The following is a 22,743-nucleotide window of genomic DNA, read 5'->3' on the forward strand; positions in this document are numbered from 1 at the left end:
GTATTCCTTATCATTTTTTTCTGTCTCTTATTGTTCTCATTCATTTTCTTTTAATTTTGTAGTACAGTTACTCTGTACATGACTTTCCTCTTAAAATCTTGACCCTCTACAACTCCTATAATTCAGCTAGCTATGTTTTTTGAAGATTTTATCTATTTTTTATTTTTCCCCCCAAAGCCCCAGTAGATAGTTGTATGTCACAGCTGCACATCCTTCCAGTCGCTGCACGTGGGACACAGACCCAGCATGGCCAGTGAAGCAGTGCGTCGGTGTGCGCCCGGGATCCGAACCCAGGCTGACAGCAGCGGAGCTTGCGCACTTAACTGCCAAGCCACGGGGCTGGCCCTCAGCTAGCTATTTTGAAGAGAGTATTTTGATAAATTTCTCTTAGATGTTATAACATGCTGATTCAAGTAAATAAAAACTGTCACAAATGGGATAGGGATGAAGAGTGAATTCAGTTCAGGTAGACACGGAATTAGACAGAGTGAAACAGACCTTAGGTGTAGGTGTTCAAAATATTTCCTGATACATCTTTGTAGTTCATTGTTGTGGTAAACTGCACACAGTCTTATTTACTGCTGGAGCCCATATGTTTGCTCCTTGGGGCAGCTCATCAGACCTCGGCCTATAGAAAAGAAGCTAGGAAACATTGCATGCATTTCTAATGTGAAGAACAGTTAGTGTTCCACCAGCAGACACCTTGGGATCTTCCCTGCACTATCTGAATAGAAAAAGAGGAAGAGAAGCTTTTCTCCATCTACACAAAGCCGGGACCTTATCTTGAGTTTGAGAGGATTGGAGGTGACTGAAAACAAAATTGTTCCCGAGTTTGGATTTGCTTTAACAAAAACTATTGGCTGGCTTTGATGTTAAAGGTCTTTATTCAAAATTGACTACATCTAATGCTAAGTTCAGAGTGGAGATTTGTCAGTATAAGAGAGAAGAATCCCTTTTTGATTAAGTCAGTGAAATACAGTATTTGGGAGAATGGTTATATTTGAAGGCGACTTGTTCATATTCTGTTGCCACAGTGACATTTGTTGGTAAGTGACTACTTCATGCTATTCTCGATGATTTCTGTTTGAAAGACATAGTGAGCTTGATAAATAAATGGCAAGCAATAGGATATAACGGAACACATGAGGAAGCCATTTGGGGTAAAGCTAATTCAGCCTGAATTTGTTTTTCCAAAAGGGTCTGCCACCTGTACTGTGTATCTGCTTTACCATGTCCCAAAGAGAAGAGTAAATGCCCTTAAGATAAGAATGTAACTTCCCCCTCATTGGCATTTCCTTAAGGATAAGCATTTCTCCCTAGGCTAGGATTTGATTGCTGCAGTCATCCTGTGACCACCCAGCTCCAGACAACAGACGTGACACCAGCCATGACCATCGAGACACCAGATCTACTCCCCTGCTGTGTCCATCAATAGCTGCTCTGGCAGGGCAATCTGGCAGGGCTGATCTCGTGGCTATTGTAAAAGGGACATTGCAATCACTTGCGATATGTGCGCTTTGACGGTATATAACCGCTCTGTACACCCCACTTCTTCGGTGCCCTTCCTTCCTTAGGGAAGGAAGGCCACAGGCCATGGTCCTCAAAAGTTGTCTCATAATAAACTCTCCCCTATTTTGATTTATAGATTGATTATGGATTATTTACGTCGACAAGCTGATGTGCAGGAAGTAGTAAAGGCACAGTGGTACCCGTGTTGCCAGATATAAAATCTTTGCTCCCTCTTTCCCTTCTCAGGATGCCCACTCTTCATGGTGGCACCTACTTCCACGGTGTGATCATTCTTCTGATGACTCCTTTCATTCCCTCTTACAATTACTCAACAAATATTTAAACACCTACTGTATGCCAGGTTTGGGATACACTAAGGAAAAAATTTTCTACGAAATCTCTGTCTTCACAGAACTTGTTTTTGTTGGCTAAGTGAGATAATGGATACGTAGGCAGACAAGTGAATTACATAGTCTATCGTGTGATGATCTGTGTCAAGAAAAAGGTAAGTGACAGGCAATGGGGAGAGCTAGAGATTGAATGGGTTGCTACTTTAATTAGAGAGACCAGGGAGGCTGGAGCAAGGCTCAGAGGGAAGGGACAGAGCAGGAGGACATGTAGATATCTCAGGGCTGCAGAGAAGCTGTGGCGGAAATGTGACTCGGATGTTGTTGGGCAGCAAGAAGCCAGTGTGGCTGGAGCACAGTGAGCAAGAGGGGAAAGGCAGAGAAGGATTTGAGATGCCGGGGAGGGTGAGCAGATGAAAGAAGGCCCCTGGGCCCATCAAAATTGTGCTGTAAGTGAAATGAAAACTTTCAATGTCATTTAACTATACATTATACAATTTAAGTAGTAAATACCTTTTGTTTTTCTATAGTCTTGTCAAGTACATCAACTAAAATGCTGCTGAATTGGGAATGTCTAAATTATCCCCAGGAGTGACTGCTGTATCTTGTCAGGCATCTGCTCTGCACAGCAGTCGGGGTTGGGAGTGAGGTGACAGTCAGGAGACGAACTCTAGTCTTCAGGTTGTCACCAACTGTTTGTGTTATGTTTCATCTGTAAAATGCGGAGGACGGAAAAGATGAGTGGTTTTCAGACTCCGATCCATGGAGCACTGGATATTCCTGAAGGCTCTTGGTTTTTGTTTGTTTGTTTGTTTGATTTTGTGAGGAAGATCGGTCCTGAGCTAACATCTCTCACTCCTCTTTTTGCTGAGAAAGACTGGCGTTGGGCTCACACCTATGCACATCTTCCTCCACTTTATATGGGATGTCACCACACCATGGTCTTACAAGTGGTGCGTCGGTGTGCACCCAGGATCCGAACCGACGAAGCCTGGGCCGCTGCAGCAGAGTGCGCGCACATATCCGCTTGCCCCACCCAGCTGGCCCTGAAGGCTCTTTGTTTTTTTTCTTATGTTTATAAACTTCGATGCAAGCTTCACGTAGAAGAAAGTGTCCCCTAGCTTTAAAAAGATTCCTGGACTTGGTCCTCACTTAGGTTTTCCAGTATGAAGAATTTGCAGTCTCACAGACGCCCAAAGGCTAGACAAAAGGAGCCAGATCCCTTTTTTCGAGTGTCTCTTGTGACAGTGCTCATTGTCTCTCATTCAAACCAAAAGGTGATTTGTCAATAGTGAGATATAGCATTTGAGACCCCATCCTTCAAGATGGCTGAGTTGTCGTCCATCATTTTACAGACTTATGCTAAGTGAATAATATAAAAAGTGAATGTCTCAGCAGGTACTTTCTGACACAAAATAGAAACTAGGAATTGAGAAAAGTAATTATGATTGATGTCAGTCAATAAGGGCATAGGGCTAGTCTAATTTCAAAAGTAATTAATGGCATGAGTGTTAGTCACTGTACATATTAAATATATTGAAAAGTATTCATGTTCTCATAACACAGAATTATAACTGGAAGATAAACTGGAGGTTTTCGGCACTTATGGTTAAAGATGTATTTTATTTAGTTTTGTTTTGTGATTGAGGAAATTATAAAATTTATTTTTTAATATATTGCCTATCTTCTTCCTTTCCAACCTAGAATCTCAATCTGCTATTTTGCAAACTCTGAAAAATATGTTCAGATGCTGTTCAACAGGTAAGAAAATCTTGTTAGGATGTCAAATCCTTTTCTCTCTTATTTATCATAAAATTGTGACAGACTCTCATTTATCTTCCTGTCTGCCCATCTGCTGAGGCCACCTTGTTTCTCTAAGCCTGCAGGGAAATCCAGTCATGTGGAAGGGGATGTTTTCTTCCACTTAGACTTTGCAGAGAAAATCAGCCTTGAAGTGGAACTGAGCACATGATTTTCAGAAGCTGCATCATTCTGTACCCAGCCAGAACATTGGGCCTGACAACAGCTGGATCCAGCAGAAAACTGGACACACTAGGAGATGTCATGTGGAGATGTGCCTGGCTGGACTAATAGTCACATGGATATGAGTTTTAAAAAAATCTCTCAGAACTTTACCAAAATCAAATGATATTCTTAAGTTGCTGTAGTAGATGGAACATTAGTTAGTCTTTTTAATTTCAACAGAAGCTTTTTTTTTGTTACTAAAAAGCCAAATTTTATGTCTTTTTTCTTGTTACCAAAATGGACTTACTATTAAAAAAAAGAAACCTGCAAGAAAGGAAACACTCATATGGAATAGAAATTGTGGGTAGCAATAGCTACTTTTTTATATAAAATCATCTGTTTTATTTATTTACACTTTCTCCCAACTGTGCTTTTGAAAATAACTTAGTAATAGAAATTATCAGTAAGAACAGGGTGTGCTCCCTTGAGTGTGGTCCAGTAGAAGTCAGGTGACTCAGAGCTGAGTTCTAGGCCCAGGTCTGTTTTTGGTTAGTGTGTGACAACGTACTTAGGCTCTCTAGAACGTAGTATTCCTTTCTGTAAAATTAAAGAATTTGATGATTTTTGAGAACTTTCCCAAATATTAAATGACTTCTCTTTTAAAAAGTAGAAAGATCCTTCTCAAACTTATAAATTAACAAAAATTTTTGTGACCTTTCACTTACCAAGAACAACTGATGTCCCTTCAAATATATTGATTGAAAATAAAGATCATAAAAGTATATATTTGATAATCTAATAAATGAATTAGCATAAAAATGAACCAGGAAAAAATTAATGATCAATCAAGATAGTACATTATGAAAGTGTTACTGTTTGTTACAGTATATAAAATTATGACTCTAAAATAATATCTTTTTGCTGTCTGTAAGTTTATATTGTTACTCATAAATCACTATTAACGCTATTATGTTTTACAAGTAATAAAATGTCTTGAAAGGGAAAAACAATAAAGCAGCAGCCCTGCATTACACATGAAAGTTGTGCTCCCCCTGGAAGGAAAATGAGGATACAACATTGGTCAAGTACTTCATTTTGTAATCCACTGGTGACTTTCAAAAATATAGGTATTATTGTAATAGTAAAGATATTCTTAAGAATAGTGCCACAAATCTGGTTTTCCACCTTCTTTTTGTCACAGCTGAGACCTACATCAGGCTGGGGCACTTGAAGAGGCATGGGGGACTCAGCTGAGGGTGCTTTAATTACTATGAGATGATTAGCCAATAGCATATAAGCCAGAGAAAGATTAAAAAGAGGTAAAGGGAAATAAAGTTGGAAATAATTAAGAAAAATAGTGCCTTCAAAATATCCTCTCATTATTTTTATAGCTTTTTATTTATTTATTTTTTTTTTTTTGAGGCATGACTAGGATAGTATGTTAGATTTTTCTAAACCCTTATTTCCAGGGCATATATTACTGAGTTCTTCATTATAAATGATAATACCAAAGAAAACCTAGACAAAAGTATTCTGTACTATCCACAAGGACAAAACATGTACAACATTGCTCTATATATTAAGAGTCCAGCTGTAATAGTCAAGATATATATTCATGTGTGTAAAATTATAATGATTTTTTAATTTTCTCGGGCTGTGAACCATGGTCAAATATGCAGTAATAAGCAGGAAACCTGAAAAACTAGGTAATTTAAAACACCTGATGTTACAACTAGACCATTCAAGGGTGAAATCAATTTAAATTTCACACCTTCTCCGTTCCTTGTAGCCAGTGAAGTGTCTGGAAGACAGAAAACTCATAAAATTAATTGAGAGTCAACAGTATTTGGAGGCAGTTGAGGTTAAGCACTCAACAATGATGTCCCTTACTTCAGGAGTCATTGACTTTTTGTCATAAGTTTACTTTATACACGGGTTCTCTTCTTAGATTATTTCTGTATGTTTCTTAGAAGAGAGACAGGGAAGGAGACTTAACTATCAATCTACTGTGCGCCAGTTCCTTTACTGTATTACCTTATGCAATTCTTACAGTAATCCTTTAAAGTAACTGTTATAATTCATATTTAATAAAGAAAACCATGTTTACAAAATTGATCAAGGGTAAGAGGGAAGATCTGAACATCAGTCCGTTGAGCTTATGCCTCATATTCTCTCTACTGTGATAAAAAGGGTGCTTCAACATGGGTACTCACCATCTGGCTATTTAATACCGGCTCCTGCAAACAGCATTGGATGAGATGAGATGCGAAGTTATTTCCAAAGATATTCTATTATAGTTAAACTGTACTATTTATGAGTCAGATGTCAAGACATGTTTTAGAGGCATAGAGAGCAACTGATTAGTTCACCTACACATTATTAATGTTTACTATAACTTTCGTGTGCCACATCGTGTCAACTTTACCAACTTTAGTGCTTCACTGATCTTTTTGAAAAAACTCAGAATGTCACTTTTCGTGTCAAACACCTTGCTGTTTTCTTTTTATTCACTAGATGACAGTTCTGTATCTCTGTAAATTACCACTGCAGCAGGAAACGAGAGGTTTTAAGCCAGTTTGCTCTGCACAAATGATGGACATAGGAGGACTTCTGGTCCATCAAGGCTGCCTGTGTTATTCCGTGGCCGTAACGGGGATGTCCAGGACTGCTTAGTCAGAGGCACGAAGCAGAGTCAGAAAACATCCTCTAAATTCTTCTTCAGATGTGAGTTCAGGCACCTGTCCTCTCACCTGAGCACACTGGAGTTTATTGAATGTGTTCTGACTCTTACTCTCTCCCTGTAGTTAATAAGTCTGGGAGATCCATACCCCTAGAAAAAACACAAGACTCATAAAGCCTTTTCTCAACTAAACGGAGTTGAGGGCTACGGTGTTGCCCGAGAGTCTGATGCTTAAAGAAAATACAACTTGTGCTCAGGCGGAAGGGAAGAGTGTCAGCCACTCCCAGAGGGCTTTTATGGATGCTCCCATGGAATGAGCAAGTTTAAAAGAAAACCACATTGCTTAAATCTCACTAACTGATTGTTTTATTTTCCAGTAATATGCTCTGAAATCTGCTATGTCTAAAAAACCATTTCAAGACGGCCCCATGGCTTAGCGGTTAAGTGCGTGCGCTCTGCTGCTGGTGGCCCAGGTTCGGATCCCGGGATGGCACCGACACACCCCTTCTCTGGCCATGCTGAGGCCACGTCCCACGTACAGCAACTAGAAGGATGTGCACCTGTGACAGACAACTATCTACTGGGGCTTTGGGGGAAAAATAAATAAATAAAATCTTTAAAAAATATATAAATAAATAACCATTTCATAAAATTTAACTTCTGTTTTTTACTCTCTGGTATTTGAAATTATTATTAAGACTGTAAATCCTTTAACATTCTACAATATACAAATAGGCAAATATCAATTATATTCTCTAAAATGGTTTGCTCCCATGTTAAAGATTAATATATAGTAGCAAAACTGGTTACCATCCAGTTTTTAACTCATTTTTTGCTTTTGAAATTACATATAAAATTTGTGTTTTGAAGTATTTTCCTAAAACTCCACAACTTTCTGATATAAATGGACTAGATGAGAGGTAACTAAAATGAGTTTTGATCTTTAAAACTCAAGCTTTGTGTAAGAATTGAGAATATCAGACTGTTGATAGTTGGGTCTCTCCACATTATGATATTTATTAATTGTGAATAGCCACATCTATTACAAAGTGCTGAAAAATAAAAAGAAATTGAACAATATCAACACTCTCTTACCCCACATGTAGAGTTTATATGCAAATAAATTCTCAAAGGTCAGAAAAATGTTTATGATTTCAGATAACTGTTAAAATACTATCTCATTCCAGTTTTAACCTCATTTGAAATGGACTGAAAACTCTTCTCTTAGGATTTTGCTCTGATCAGTGCCCCCAGGTCTCCTCAATGCCTCATTTGATTGTAAACTTATCTGAGGAATTGAATATTCCTTTCCATTTGTTCTCTTTAAGGTATCTGTGATAGTGCTTTTTATGCAATGACCACTTCGTACAATTTATTATTAGTTTCAGAAACATGCTTACTTAGGAACAAATCAAGAAAACAGATGTGAGGAATGTGGGATCACCTAGCTGATGGTGTTCGAGGGATTCCTCATGTGAGTCTTGGCATAGAAAAGTTCAAAGGGTAAAGCAGCATTGGTCAGATCAAAAGTGTGGGGTAAACATAATTCTGAAGGAATAATGATGGAGACTTAAAAACAAGAAACCCCTTGAATTGCGTTAGAAGTTATTGGACACATCAAAGAGCTGGGAGAAAACATTGTTTAATGTAAGTTCATTCTAAACTCTAAGGCAAAATGTAACATGAATTTACATGGTAATTATAAAGCACAAAACAACAATTCCAAAGACAAGTACACAACTAAAGTAGAAACCAGAGTGAGAAAAATAGAGGTTAAAGGAGAGATGGAAAAAGATGGTTGGGGTCAGAAAATATGGCTTAGTCATCCTTGAGGTCTCCCTCAGACTCTGATCATTCCTAGTGCTCAGTAAACACTTTGACCCCATGAGCCTGGGGAGGAGCAAAGTGACACGTGTTTGGGAGGGAAGATAATGCAAAGATACCCTTGTGGAGGCACTGACATTGAAAATCAGTGACATTTTGCAAAGGTGTTTACCATACTATATTAAGGATTATTCTGGAAAGTTAAGGATTTTTCTGGAATGTACGTTTTCATTTTATGGAAGCTCCAACAAGCCCAGTGAAAGATTTAGACATTTCAGCTTTAGAAATAAAGAGAGGTGCCAGCCCTGTGTGGAGCGGTTAAGTGAACGCACTCCAGTGTGGTGGCCTCAAGTTCACAGGTTCGGATCCTGGGCGCGCACAAACACACCGCTTGTCAAGCCATGTTGTGGTGGCATCCCATATAAAGTAGAGGAAAATGGGCACAGTTGTTAGCCCAGGGCTAATCTTCCTCAGCAAAAAGAGGAGGATTGGCATCAAAAGTTACCTCAGGGCTGATCTTCCTCACACAAAAAAAGAAAGAAACAAAGCCAGAATGGGAAATTTTTTCTGTCAGTTTTAACAATGAAAACCAGTTAGCATTTGGAAATCGGTTGCAATTTGAGATGAGAATGTGAAGAAAGAATTAGATGTCACATGTTCTTTTTCCCTTTCTCTGAGGCATTAAGGCTTGCAGGGGGAATGAAATTCCACCTTTGCTCTATTGAGTTTGAGAAGGTGTAAAATTCATTTGTGCTGGGCAACACTGTTGACCTGTGAAGAAAAACAAATGGTTTAAGCAGCTGATCTAAAGGAATAACTGAGCTCATAAAAGTTCTTAGTTTATAAAGGGTGCTTCTACTTTGCTCAACTTAACTGGACGTCCATTGACCTATATGTGCAAGGTATTTGTGGTAGCTATTGAAGGAAATACAAAGAATTATAGGGTTCCAAGTTCCTCCACATACATGACATGGTTTGCAAGATGTAATTTGATTCTTCCAAGCTATTTAGTGTAAGTTGCATTACAGAAAGTAAAAAAAATGGCAATGTTATTGAGAAATTGTAATTAAAGACAGCTTCTTAGGAGAGATGGACTAGATCAAGTCCTCAAAGGGACCACTTTTGGGTAGGTGGAGGGAAGAAAGAGTGAGGATTTCAGATGGGGGAAGAGAGGAAAGGTACAGAAGTGGAAAGAAACATGGCATTTGGGCATGGGGGTGGGGAGGCCATGAGAGGCACAGTATTCCTGTGACTGAGAGGCAGCTCAGTTTCCTCCTGCAGGAGCCCAGCACTGCTTGCCACCTCCTGGCCTCCTCCACCTGCAGGCCCCACACCTGAGCCAAGGCCTATCTTATCTGGATTGCTGCCTAGTCTCCCAACAGGTCCCTTTACTTCCAGTCTTAATTTCTTCTAATCTTTCCTCCACCATGCCTCCAGAGTTACATTATAGAATCCAAGTTTGCTTAAATCTGATATCTGCTTCGACTCCTTCAATGACTGTTCAGAGTAGCCTAGAGAACATTCAGACTCCTGAGCTGGATACGCAGGCTTTCCCTTGCTGTCCTCATCTTTACCCTCATCACCCACTCTGTCTTACATGTTTGCTTTGTTCCAGCCTTAAAAATATCACAGATTTTCTGAAAGACTTAGATCCTTTATATCTGTCATTTTATATGTGCTTCTTCTGTCCTCCTACCCAGTTTTTTAATCAACTTAATTCCTATTTCTTAATCTAAACTCATGTCAAATGTTCCTTTCTCTTGGAGACGTTTCCTGAGAGGTCTCCACCTGGAGATCCATTTTGATTTCCCTACTCTGGGACCATATACTTATCTACTTTTCCATAACCGTTGTTTTATTCATGTCTCATAGACCGTGAGCTCCTTAAAGCTGAGACTATCCTTCTTCTTAATAAATAAATGACCAGCAATAGGATACATTGGGGCATATGAGGAAGCCATTTGGTGTAAAACTAATTGGGCCTGACATTGTTTTTTTTTCCCCCAAAAGGGGCCTGTAGCCTCTGTTCATCCATTGTATATCCGCCCTAAGCAATTAACATGTCCCAAAGACAAAAGCAATGTCCTTAAGGTGTAAATGCAACTTCCCCCACATTGGCATTTCCTTAAGTATAATCATTTCTCCCTAGGCTAGAATTTGATTGCTGTGCTCATCCTGTGACCACCCAACTCGAGACAACAGCCACGCCCATGGAGACAGCAGACCTGATACCCACTGTGTCCATCAGTGGAGGTGCTGACAGGTCAAGGTTGCGGATATTGTAAAAAGGACATTGCAATCACATGTGGTCCATGCTCTTTGATGGCATATAACCATGCTGTACACCCCACTTCTTTGGAGTGCTCCATTTCTTTGTGAAAGGACTCTCCTGGGCTATATGGTCCTCAAAGTTTGGCTCATAGTAAACTCACCCCAAGTTGGTTTTATAGATTTTTTTATGGATTATTTGCGTCGACATTCTATTTGTCCCTCCACTGTCTGAACACAGTACATGACACCTTGCGGGCAATCAGAAAATATTTGATGAGTGAATAAGTATGTGGGAGACCACACTGGCTGGAGCAGAAAGGGCATTTTGGGGAGAAGTAGAAAATTCGCTCACGTTCCTACCATAGTGGTTGAGGCTGTGGGCTTTGGACCAGTTTGTCTCGGCACCAATCCCAGTTATCCTGCTTTTAACTGGAGAACCTGTGCAAATTATTTAGTCTCTGAGCCTTAGTTTCCTCATCTATAAAATGGGGTTACTGAGAACTCCTGTCTCATAGGGTTTTAGTGAGATTTAAATGCACTAACTTATGTAAAGTGTTTAGAAGAGCTCCTGGCACATAGTAGGCATTAACATGTTAGCTGTTGTGTTATCATTATTGCTCTTATATCTTAACGATACTCTGGTTTTGAAAAGATGTTTTCATAATATAGTTGATCCTCATTATTTGTGGATTCCGTGTCTGCACACTTGCCAACTAGCTAAAATGTACTGGCAGCCCCCAAATCAACACTCTCAGGGCTTTCCTGTCCATTTGCAGATAAGCGCAAAGTGGTGAAAATTTTTATTCACTCGAAGTGCATGTTCCCGGCTGAGGGGAACAAGGTGACGCTCTGCCCTGTTGTTTCAGCCCATGCTGTAAACAAGTGTCCTTCTTGCAGTCTATTTAGTGCCTCATTTATTCTCTTTTTGTGCCTTGTGTTGGTGACTCGTCTGTTTAATATGTCCCCCATGTGTAGTGCTGCAATGCTGCCCCGTGTTCCTCAGGGCAAGAGGCTGTGACGTGCCTTCACAGAGAAAGAATTTGTGTTTGACAAGCGTCTTTCAGACACGAGGTACGGTGCTGTTAGTCTAAGTTCAATGTTAATATATCCACAATATATATTAAATAAGGTGACTTTAAAGAGAAACACACAGAGAAAAAGGTTATGTATTGATCAGTTGAAGAAAATTTGGCTAAGGTTTGCAGGAACCTAACCCTGCATTTCCTGTAGGAGCAGTAGGTCATATTCACTGATTCAGTGTTCACAGTCACTTTGTAGAATGTCACACTGTGCATAACGAGAACTGACTGTATCTTATATAATCTTCACATACTCCTTTATAACAGGCAGGGTAGGGAACAGGGTGTCCACATTCTACGGGCTATTACAGACCTTATGAACCAAGTAGAGAATTTAAAAAGTCTTGTGTTCAGCATAAGAGCCATGAGATTTGGACAAAGAAGATCTATGATGAACTGATGTTTAAGGAAAAATTACCTGGCAAGAGACTGTAGTTTTGAGAGGAAGAGGGAGAACTGAGCTAGAAAGAAGGACCAGCTGTTAAACTCCCCAAGTATTCCCATTGCTTGGTGAGGAGATTCGGAGCTAAGGTGCTGATGTGATAAAGGAAAAGTAGCAACCAAGGGATGAAATAATGGATTTGGTAACCATATATAGGGTGTAAGTTAAGCTGTGGTTCTCAAAGTGGGGTCCCTGAACCAGCAGCAAGAGCATCACCTGGGAACTGGGAAGAAATGCAAATTGTCTGGTGCTGCTGCAGACCTGCTGAACTGCAAATTCTGGGGTGGGCCCTGGCAATCTGGGTTTCAACAAGGCTTCCAGGTGCTTCTGGTGCCCATCAAGTTTATGAGCCAATGAAATAGAAAAATGATTACAACACGTCACCATGCCCAGGTAAGCCACAGGGCAGGGAGGTGGTATTTTTTGGAGGATAAGACACATTTTAAATTTTAGGAAAAAGTAATTCAGTGTCTGTTTCATCGTGAGGATTCCAAAGATTCCATTTTAGCTCTCTGCATGTGAAGCTCTTTTTTCCACAATATGTTTTCCTTTAGAGAGACCTTGGTAAGTTATTTACCACTTACCACATGTTCTGAGAGTCCTTCATTTCTTGAAATCCCCTTTCAGACGTCAAAATGTACTTTATTTTTGTGCACAATCTGCTCTCTTTAAAATCTGAAATTCTCTTCCTATAAGATCATGTATAGCTCATACAGCCTTACTGTCAATTTGGAATGCCATTGGTTTCTTCCAAAAGCCTAGAATGTTTTACAATTTAGAACCTGATGAATAAAGAATTTACATGCTTCTGTGTAGGATTCCTATTTTTCAGATGTCCAGAGGTATCCCAACTTGCCAGTAATGTGGCCTTAAGATTTAGCAGAACTTGAAAATCTGAATATAGTAGAAAATGAATTCCATCTGTAATATTAACATTTACAAAATAAATGATCATATTGTTAACGTACCAATAAGCATTTTCTATATTCTAGGCTCTGAAAGTATCTTGCTTACATAGTAAACCTGATAAATTTTCAAAGATGAGCCAATTAACTTTTCAGCAAATGCTTTACTTGAGTGTATCTTGGCTTCCTTTTTGACAGTTGTAGCCTTAATGTCACAGTAATGTTTTATTTTTCTGGGAATCAGATAATCTTGTATTTGGTGAACACTTTAATTTTTAATGGTCACTTGTATTTTGTGATATGCACGTGTTCAAATAATCTATAAGAACTAACCATTACCACCCACATATAAGATTATACAGGAATGGAATAATTTTGGCTGACTTACTGTATATAATTGTTCGGCCAAAGCAGATGGTAAACTCTACTACATACAATGATTTAGGGGTTTGAAGCAGTATCTTTAAATACAAATAATCTCAAAAATGCTAATATATAAAGCATATTACTTACAGTGTTAACTAACCAAAATAGTTAAATTTTTTATCTTTCCTCCCTTTATAAGGATGCATCCATTATATAGATTCTGTACAAAGCTACAAAGATCACTTTTTTCCTTTTCAAAATTTATTTATTTTAATTTTTAATAGTGAGAACCTTAGTGTTGGGTAAATTGCTGCACAATTACAGGAAATGCTGAGAGTCTTTTGATAAAGTGTAGAAGTCTAAAGATAAAGAAATGTACATTTCTCCAATGTCAATTCTTTTGAGCTTCTGTCTAGTTGTACTCTGAAGAGATGGAAGATTAAGTACCAGCACAAGACACAAGGGAACAGGCTGCCAACTTGAGGGTTTCCCATGGACAACAGAGTGCCTGGCAGACACTTGGAGATTGAATCTGGGCTTTGTCCATGGCTGGGCCCTGAGAGGATAATTTTGCTTAAATGATCAGAGAATAGACCACCTTTTTTCTCGTCAATAAGTAATATTTACCATGTAAATTTCTTTATATATCTCTGAATAAAATAAAATTATAACCCGTATAGAAATCAACTCTTACTGACAAGCCCCACAGCCTTCTTTAGAGAGCTCAACAGAAAATGTCTGAGCTGACTGTGAATTGGTCTTCTCTGAAAGCCAACCAGCCCTTCATTGATAGCCCTGGATAAGGAAGGACAGATACAATTCTTTGAAGATGTTAAGCTGAATTGAGAACCCAAAATCCTACCTCCAGTTGGCTCCTCTGTGAGAATGGATGGTCGGCCTTATTTCACAGGCTGGGCAGTTGAGGTTTCAGATGTGCTTAATTGCTCTGTTACACAGGGAAGGAAAAGGAGGAATGTGACATTGATTCAGTGCTCAGATTTTGCAGGTAAAGATAGGGTCATAGAAGGGAATAAAGATTTTAGCAAATTGTTTTTTTGTTCTCTACAGTAGAAGTAATTTAAGAAACAGATTGTGTCTCACTCCAACTTCTCTTCCCTGTTATCTTCTGTAATATGGCTGTAAAAATTCCCTCTTTAAAGATGTCAGTCTTGAGCCAGCACCGTGGCTTAGTGGTTAAGTGCGTGCGGTCCATTACTGACGGCCCGGCTTCAGATCCCAGGTGCACACGGATGCACCGCTTCTCTGGCCATGCTGAGGCCGCGTCCCACATACAGCAACTAAAAGGAGTGCAAATATGACATACAACTCTCTATTGGGGCTTTGAGGAAAAAAAAGAGGAAGATTGGCAATAGATCTTAGCTCAGAGCCAGTCTTCCTCAGCAAAAAGAGGAGGATTAGCACAGATGTTAGCTCAGGGCTGATCTTCCTGACACACACACACACAAAAATTTCAGTCTTTTTTCTTTGCTGTCTGTTTATTATCATCTTTACGAATGCTTTGATTTCACCATCTTCTTGGCACCACAACGGTAGCCATTGAGATGGTATTATAGATTCAGTTTTGAAATTTTATCATCTTATCTCTATTTCCTCTGCCATTTCTTAGTTTTAGTTCTTACTGCATCTTATGCTTGAAAATATTTGAAGCTTATAGTGTGTATCAGTTTCTTATTTTCTCAACTTTTTATTATCCAAGTGCCCTCAACTATCACGTTTTTAAAAAAAAGAATTGAAATACGTAAAAGAACAATACACTGTAATAAATTGACCAATTATAAAATTAAGTTCAACCTGAAATCCCTCCTCACTTAACAGAGACGATCTTTCATAATTCACCATGATTTAGTTTGGGCATGGTCAGTTTATCAATGATTTTTGGATGTTTTAAACCACACGAGATGAATACAATATGGTAAAATTGTTAATCTTGCAGAAGTTGTAGAATGTACTGATGGTTAGAGAAGTTGATGGTGGAGAACCTGAATCATATGAAAAGTAGTTTATTAATTAGCACCTGACAGAGTTTGTTAATTTTTTAAAGATGATGATAAGACATACATGTTGAAAAGATAACTTTGCATATCAGAGTATTGTCAGAGGCCACTGGGAAAATTCATAATGTTCTCAAATACTACAAAAAATGACCATTTTTTCATAAAAGATGTCATACATGATGGCATCAAATACGTCAGAAAATTTGCAATGAAGAAAATTAACACTTGAGTCATTTTAACTCTAACCATGTGTTCATGCTTACTATTAGGTTAAAAACAATTTTTAGAAATAAAGTGATAAATGATGTACTTGCTTAATTTTTAATTATTTTAGGAAAAGACTTTTTCACATTTAAAAAAATGTTTATTTGTATTTATTTTATGCTGAATTTATTCCTAGGTCTAAAGACTTTTTTTAAATTAACTAACAACAATTCTTTTCAAACTCTTTCAAAAAGTTGAAGAGGATAGAATACTTCTAAAGTCATCTTATGGGTTAGTACTACCCTGATATCAAAGCCAAAGACACTAAGAGAAAGGAAAACTACAGGTCAATACCTTTCATGAATATTGATACAAAAATCCTCAATAAAATAGTAACAAAGCAAATTCAGCAGCATATTAAAAGGATTATACATCATTTTTAAGTGGGATTTATTCCTGCAATACAAGGATGTTTCAATATATGAAAAGGAATCAATGTAATTAACCACATTAACAGAATGAAGGAAAAAAAGTGATCATCTCAATGGATGCAGAAAAGGCGTTTGACAAAACTAAACATGATTTCATGTTAAAAACACTAAAAAACTCTCAGAGTAAAGGGAAGCTATTTCAACATAATAAAAGCCATATAGAGAAATCCACAGAGAACATCGTATTCAAGGGTGAAAGACTGAAATTTTTTTATCTAAGATCAGGAGAAAGGCAAGAAGGCCTACTTTCACCACTTCTATTCAACATGGTATTAGAAGTTCTAACCAAAGCAATTAGATAAGAAAAAGAAAGAAATAGCATTCAAATTGGAAAGGAAGTAGTAATATTATATTTGTTTACACATAATATCTTATATGTTGAAACCCCTAAAATTCCACAAAAAAAATTTTAGACCTAATAAATTATGCTAAGTAGTGGGACACAAAATTAACCTGCAAAAATTAGTTGTTCTTCTATACATTAATAAAAAGTAATCTGAAAAAGAAATTGAAAAACTTTACATTTTTATCTACAATAGCATAAAAAGAGTAAAATACTTAAGAATCAACTTACTTATGGAGGTAAAAATTCCAATGATTTTTTTGCAAAAATAGAAAAATCTATCCTAAAATTCATATGGACTCTCAAGGGATACTGAATAGCCATAACAATCTAGAAAAAGAAGAACAAAGTTAGAGAACACACACTTCCTGATTTCAAAACTTACTACAAAGTAATCAAAACAGTGCGGTACTGGCATAAATACACACTTTATACTTATGAATTATTATAAATAACCCTGAAATAAAACTTTGCATATATGGTCAAATGATTTTTGACAAGGGTGCAAAGATCATTCATTGGAGAAAGGATAAGTTTTTCAACAAATGGTGCTGGAAAACTGGATACCCACATGCAACAGAATGATGTTGGACCCTTACCTTACACCATATACAAAAATTAACTCAAAATACATCCAAGATATAAATGTTAGAGTTGAAGCTATAAAATCCTTAGAAGAAAACACAGGGTAAAAGCTGCATGTCATTGGGTCCAAATGCCATTGCCAACAATGATTTCTTTACTATGACACCAAAGACATAAGCAACAAAAAAAATAACAAATTGGACTTCATCAAAATGAAACGTTTTCTGTATCACAAGATACTAGCAACAGAGTGAAAAAGCAATGGTTGAAAAGATTTTCAAATCACATAACTAATAAGGGATTAATATTTATCATATATAAAGAACTCCTACAACTCAAAAATAATAAAACAACCCAATTTAAAAATGCACAAAGGACTTGAATAGACATTTCTCCAAACAAAATATAAAATAGCCAGTAAACACATGAAAAGATGTTCAACATCACTAAGTATCAGGAAAATGCAAAATAAAACCACAATGAGATACATGTTCACACCCATTAGCATAGTTACTATCACAAAATCAGAAAATAACAAGTGTTGGCAATGATGTTGAGAAATTAGAACACTTGTGCAATGAAGGTGAGAACATAAAACTGGAAAACAGTATGGCAGTTCCTTCAAAAATTAAAACTAAAATGCACCATATGATCTAGCAATTCCACTCCTGGGTTCTGAAATAATAGAAAATGCATTTCTCAGTCTCTGCCTCCAGTTCCTGGCACAGAGCTCCTAAAACTTTGTAATTTCCTAAATGATAAGAACACTAGGAGCAACTCTTATTCTAATATTTGTCTTTGACACCATCCCTGACACAGAGACCCTAAAACCCTTGAAATTTCCTTTTTTTTTTTTTTTTAGGAAGATCAGCCCTGAGCTAACATTCGTGATAATCCTCCTCTTTTTGCTGATGAAGACCGGCTCTGAGCTAACATCTATTGCCAATCCTCCTCCTTTGTTCTCCCCAAAGCCATAGTGGATAGTTGTATGTCATACTTGCATATCCTTCTAGTTGCTGTATGTGGGATGTGGCCTCAGCATGGCCAGAGAAGCGGTGCGTCAGTGCATGCCCGGGATCCGAACCTGGGCCGCCAGTAGCAGAGCGTGTGCACTTAACTGCTAAGCCATGGGGCCGACTTCCTTGTAATTTTCTAATTGATAAGAACACTAGGAGAAGCTTTTGTTCTATTGAGGCAACTCTGGGTGTGCTTCTGGATGGCTCCTGGATGGGGGCTGGTCACCAGGAAGACCAAGCCCTGATTAGAAGCTTCGAATTTTCAGCCCTACCTCTTATCTTGCAGAGAGGGGAGGGGGCCTGGAAACTGAGTTAATAATTAATCATGCCTACTTGACAGAGTCTCCATTAAAATCCCAATAGAAGGAGGCTCAGAGAGGTTCCAAGTTGGCAATGAAAAGGAGTGCTTGGAGTGTGGTGCACTTGGATATGGCGTGAAAGCTTTGTTCCCCTTCTCACATACCTTTCCCTATGCACCACTTCCAACACGCTGTTCTTGAGTCATATCCTTTTATAATAAACTGGTGATCTAGTAAATGTTTCTCTAAGTTTTGTGAGCCACTCTAGTAAATTAATCAAACCCAATGAGGAGGTTGTGGGAACCTCTGGTTTATAGCCAGTCAGTCAGAAGTACAGGTAACAGCCTGGGCTTGTAACTGGCATCTGAAGTTGAGGTGAGGTTGGGTGGGTGTGCAGTCTTATAGGACTAAGCCCTCAACCTGTGGAATCTGATGTATCTCTGGGTTGACAGCATCAAATTGAGTTGAATTATCTGACGACTAGCTGGCATTCCAAGAATTGCTTCTTGGAGGTGTGGGGAACCCTCCCACGTGTGAAAAAAATGAATCTCAGAACACCATTTATGGGCATACACCCAAAATGATTGAATGCAGAGGTATAAAGACATAAAAGTACACCCGTGTTCTTGACAGCATTATTCAAAATAGCCAGAAGCTGGAAGCAAACCAGGTGTCCATCAACAGATGAAATGACAAAAAAAATGTGGTGTATACACACAGTGGAATACCATTCACCCTTAAAAAGGAAGAAATTCTGACACATGTTATTACAAGGAAGAACCTTGAGGACTTTATGCTAAGTGAAATAAAGCCATCCACAAAAGGAAAAGTACTGTATGATTCCACTCATATAAGGTACTTAGAGTACTCAAATTCATAGGAATAGAAAGGAGAATGGTGTTTCCCAAGGGCAAGAGGGAGGGATAACAGGGAGTTGTTGCTTAATGAGCACAGAGTTTCAGTGCAAGGTGAAAATAGTTCTGTGGATGGTTGGAGGTTATGGCTACACAATAATGTGAATGTACTGCATGTCACTGAACTGTACACTTAAAAATGGTTAAAATGGTCAATTTTAGGTTATGTATATTTTATGACCATTTAAAAAATTAATTATTTTCAACAAATGAACAAACACTAACTACATGCAATAGCATAGATCAATATCACAACCAAAATGCTGCATAAAAGAAATTATAGTCAAAAGGCTATAGATTTTTTAATTCCATACATATAAAATCTAAAAAAGAAACAAAACCGAGGTCTGGCTTCCAGTAATGGTGGAGTGGCTTGTTGAACTAACACTCTCACAGATAACAATGATAAAATCTGAATACATATTATATGTATTTATATAGAATCATGTATTTATATGTAATATACATATAATAAATGTGTATATGTGTTTATGTATAAATGTCTTCTGAAAGAAAGCAGAACAGACAGGGAATCTTCACTTAAATGATGGGAATTGTACCAGGATATATTTACAAGCTTGAGTCTTTTGTCTCAAAGCATTCCAAAATCTGTACATGGCCCAGACAGGGGAAAAACTACAGTCTTACTTGTAATGTTAGAGGATGTATTTTGGGGCTGAGAGAGTAGCTGGAAAGTTAAGGGAGAAATTCTGGAAGGGAGGGAGACACACAGAGGAAAATCTCAAAATATGTACGTAAGTCTCCCCCACACACACACCAAATTCGCAGATCTTTGAACAACACACATGCAGGGTAGACACCAGAGGGCTTAGTGTAAAAACAGCAGTTAGTAGATGAAAGAAGTGAATGAGGATTTCAGCTATGCTCACTGTAAAGGAGAGAAGATTGGAGTTTCAGTCCAGGTAAGTTAAGTCCCTGCTAGAAAAATAACAACACTCTTCAAAGGAATACAAGAGAATCCAGAGTCTCTATAACTATCATTCATGGTTTCCAGTACACAGTTTAATTTTTTTTTAATTTATTTTTCCCCCAAAGCACCAGTAGATAGTTGTGTGTTATAGCTGCACCTCCTTCTAGTTGCTGTATGAGGGACGCGGCCTCAGCATGGCCGGAGAAGCAGTGCTTCGGTGCATGCCTGGGATCCTAACCCAGGCCACCAGTAGCAGAGCACGCACACTTAACCGCTAAGCCACGGGGCCGGTCCTCCAGTACACAGTTTAAAAAATCATGAGATTTGAAGAGATGGGAAAATGTAATCCATATATGACCAAAAGCAGGCAGTAGAAACTCTCCCCAAGGTGTTGCAATTAGCTGACAAGGATAAGATAGCAGCTATTATAAAGATGATCAAGGTCGTATGAAAAATATTCTCATAATGAATGAACATATCTGGAAACTCAGCAGAGAAATGGAAATTACAAAAAAGAACCAAATAGGAAGATTAAATTAAAAAAATACTTTTGAGGTTGCATGTACATTAGAAACAGTAGATGAGGGCAGGCCCTGAGGCTTAGGGGTTAAGTGTGCATGCTCCACTGTTGGCGGCCCCGGGTTCGGAACCCGGGCGTGCACCGATACACCGCTTCTCTGGCCATGCTGAGGCTGCGTCCCACATACAGCAACTAGAAGGATGTGCAGCTATGACATAGAACTATCTACTGGGGCTTTGGGGTGAAAAATAAATAAATAAATAAAATTAAAAATAAAAAGGAACAGTAGAAGAGACATGAAGATACAGCAATAGAAATTATCCAGTCTGAACAAAAGAATGTAAAAGTTTTGAAGAAAAATGAACAAAGCCTTACCTGTGAGATGATTGAGTCCCCAGCAGAGAGGGGAGAGACAGAAAAATTAAATGAGGCAGAAAGGCAAATCAATAAGTAATAGCATAAAACTTCCAAAATTTGGTGGAAAATGTAAAATTTTAGATCCAAGTAAGTCAGCAAACCCAGAAAATAAAATACAAATTAAAACCATACCTGGGCACATGATAGTCAAGCTGCTAAAATCCAAAGATAAAAAGAAAATCTTGAAAGCCATCAGGGAAATACATATATACAAGGGAAGACATTACATACAGGGAGAAATAATGTCAATGATGGATGATATATTATCAAAAACAAAAGAGATAAATCAACAACAAAATGACATCCTTCAAGTGCAGAAAGAAAACCCAAAAGTCAACACAGGATTCTATATTTAGCAGATCTCACTTTCAAAAAGGAGGCAGAAGCCACAATAATATTTTGCATACCTATTATGTGGCTGAAATAAAAAATAAAATTGTAAATATCAAGTGCTAGTGAGGACAAGAAGCAACTAGAACTGGGAATGCAACATGATAGTTGCATTCGGATAACGGTTTAGCAGGTTCTTATAAAGTTAAACATACACTTATAATATGACTCAGATATCCCACTCCTAGGGATTTACTCAAGCAAATTGAAAACTAATGTTTAAACAAAATCTTTGGGTGAATCTTCATAACCATGTTATTCATAATTGCCACAAGCTGAAAATAAACTATATGTCCTTCATCAGGTGAATGGAGAGAGAAACTGTGGTGAATTGGGACATTAGAATACTACTTGGCAATAAAAAGGATAAACTCTTGATTCACACAACAACATGGATGACTCTTGGCTGCATTTCTCTAAGTGAAGGAAGCCTGATTCAAAGGCTGTACAGTATGTGGTTTCATTTGTATGACTTTCTAGAAAAGTCAGCATTACAGAGATTAAAAATGATCAGTGGTTGCCAAGGGATGGAATGGGGGAAGGGGTTGACTACACAGGGACAGTATGAGAGAATTCTGGGGAGTGAAAAAAACAGCTCTGTATGGTACTGTGGAGGTGGATACATGACCATAAAGTTGTCAAAACCCACAGAACTGTACACTACAAAGAGTGAATTTTACTCTGCAAATTTTAAAAATCAATCAGGATGCTGGGGAACTCAGATGAAATGCAGTGACAAACGAATCTCACTGTATTACCAGTATGTGACATAGCCACACATAATGGGTGGGGATGAAAGATCCTGACCTAAGCTACTTTGGAAGACAGTGTTTTGATGGGATACTCTAAAACTAAAGTACTGTACACAAACACTGTACTCTAGGTGGTATATTTGTTTTTCATAAGGGTATGGATTAGAAATTCTGAAACAAGTTGGCACATTAGGAAATATATTGTAGCTAACTGGAGTTAAGTTTCTCACTGTTGGGGAAAGAAATTAAAAATAAACAAAAGGAGAATGCTAGAATAAACTCTGTGGTGCTGGATAGGTGTTGGAAGTATCAGTATGAATCCAAGTCACTTCTAATATATTTATCCAGATAGATGGGTAGATTTATAGATCAATAGATAGATGTGTATACCTGAATTTATATTCATACATAAATTTCCAGGCTCTGCTGTATATTCATACATACATTTCCAGAAGGAGTGACACCCTAGTAACAATGA

The 22,743-nt window shown here is 38.0% G+C and overlaps 1 long non-coding RNA gene across 2 annotated transcripts; it reads left to right on the forward strand.

The window, feature by feature from the left end:
• The first annotated feature begins 882 nt into the window (after positions 1–882).
• On the forward strand, positions 883–10,549 carry LOC131402198 (uncharacterized). 2 transcript variants are annotated; one of them, XR_009218363.1, is made up of 3 exons: positions 883–1,046; positions 3,561–3,617; positions 10,475–10,549. It is a non-coding gene; the product is annotated as an uncharacterized LOC131402198 (long non-coding RNA). The 2 variants fall into 2 exon arrangements; XR_009218364.1 differs by lacking the exon at positions 10,475–10,549 and adding an exon at positions 3,736–3,821.
• Positions 10,550–22,743: the final 12,194 nt, after the last annotated feature.

This window comes from Diceros bicornis (assembly GCF_020826845.1).
Source record: "Diceros bicornis minor isolate mBicDic1 chromosome 30 unlocalized genomic scaffold, mDicBic1.mat.cur SUPER_30_unloc_6, whole genome shotgun sequence".
Taxonomy (NCBI): Eukaryota; Metazoa; Chordata; class Mammalia; order Perissodactyla; family Rhinocerotidae; genus Diceros; species Diceros bicornis.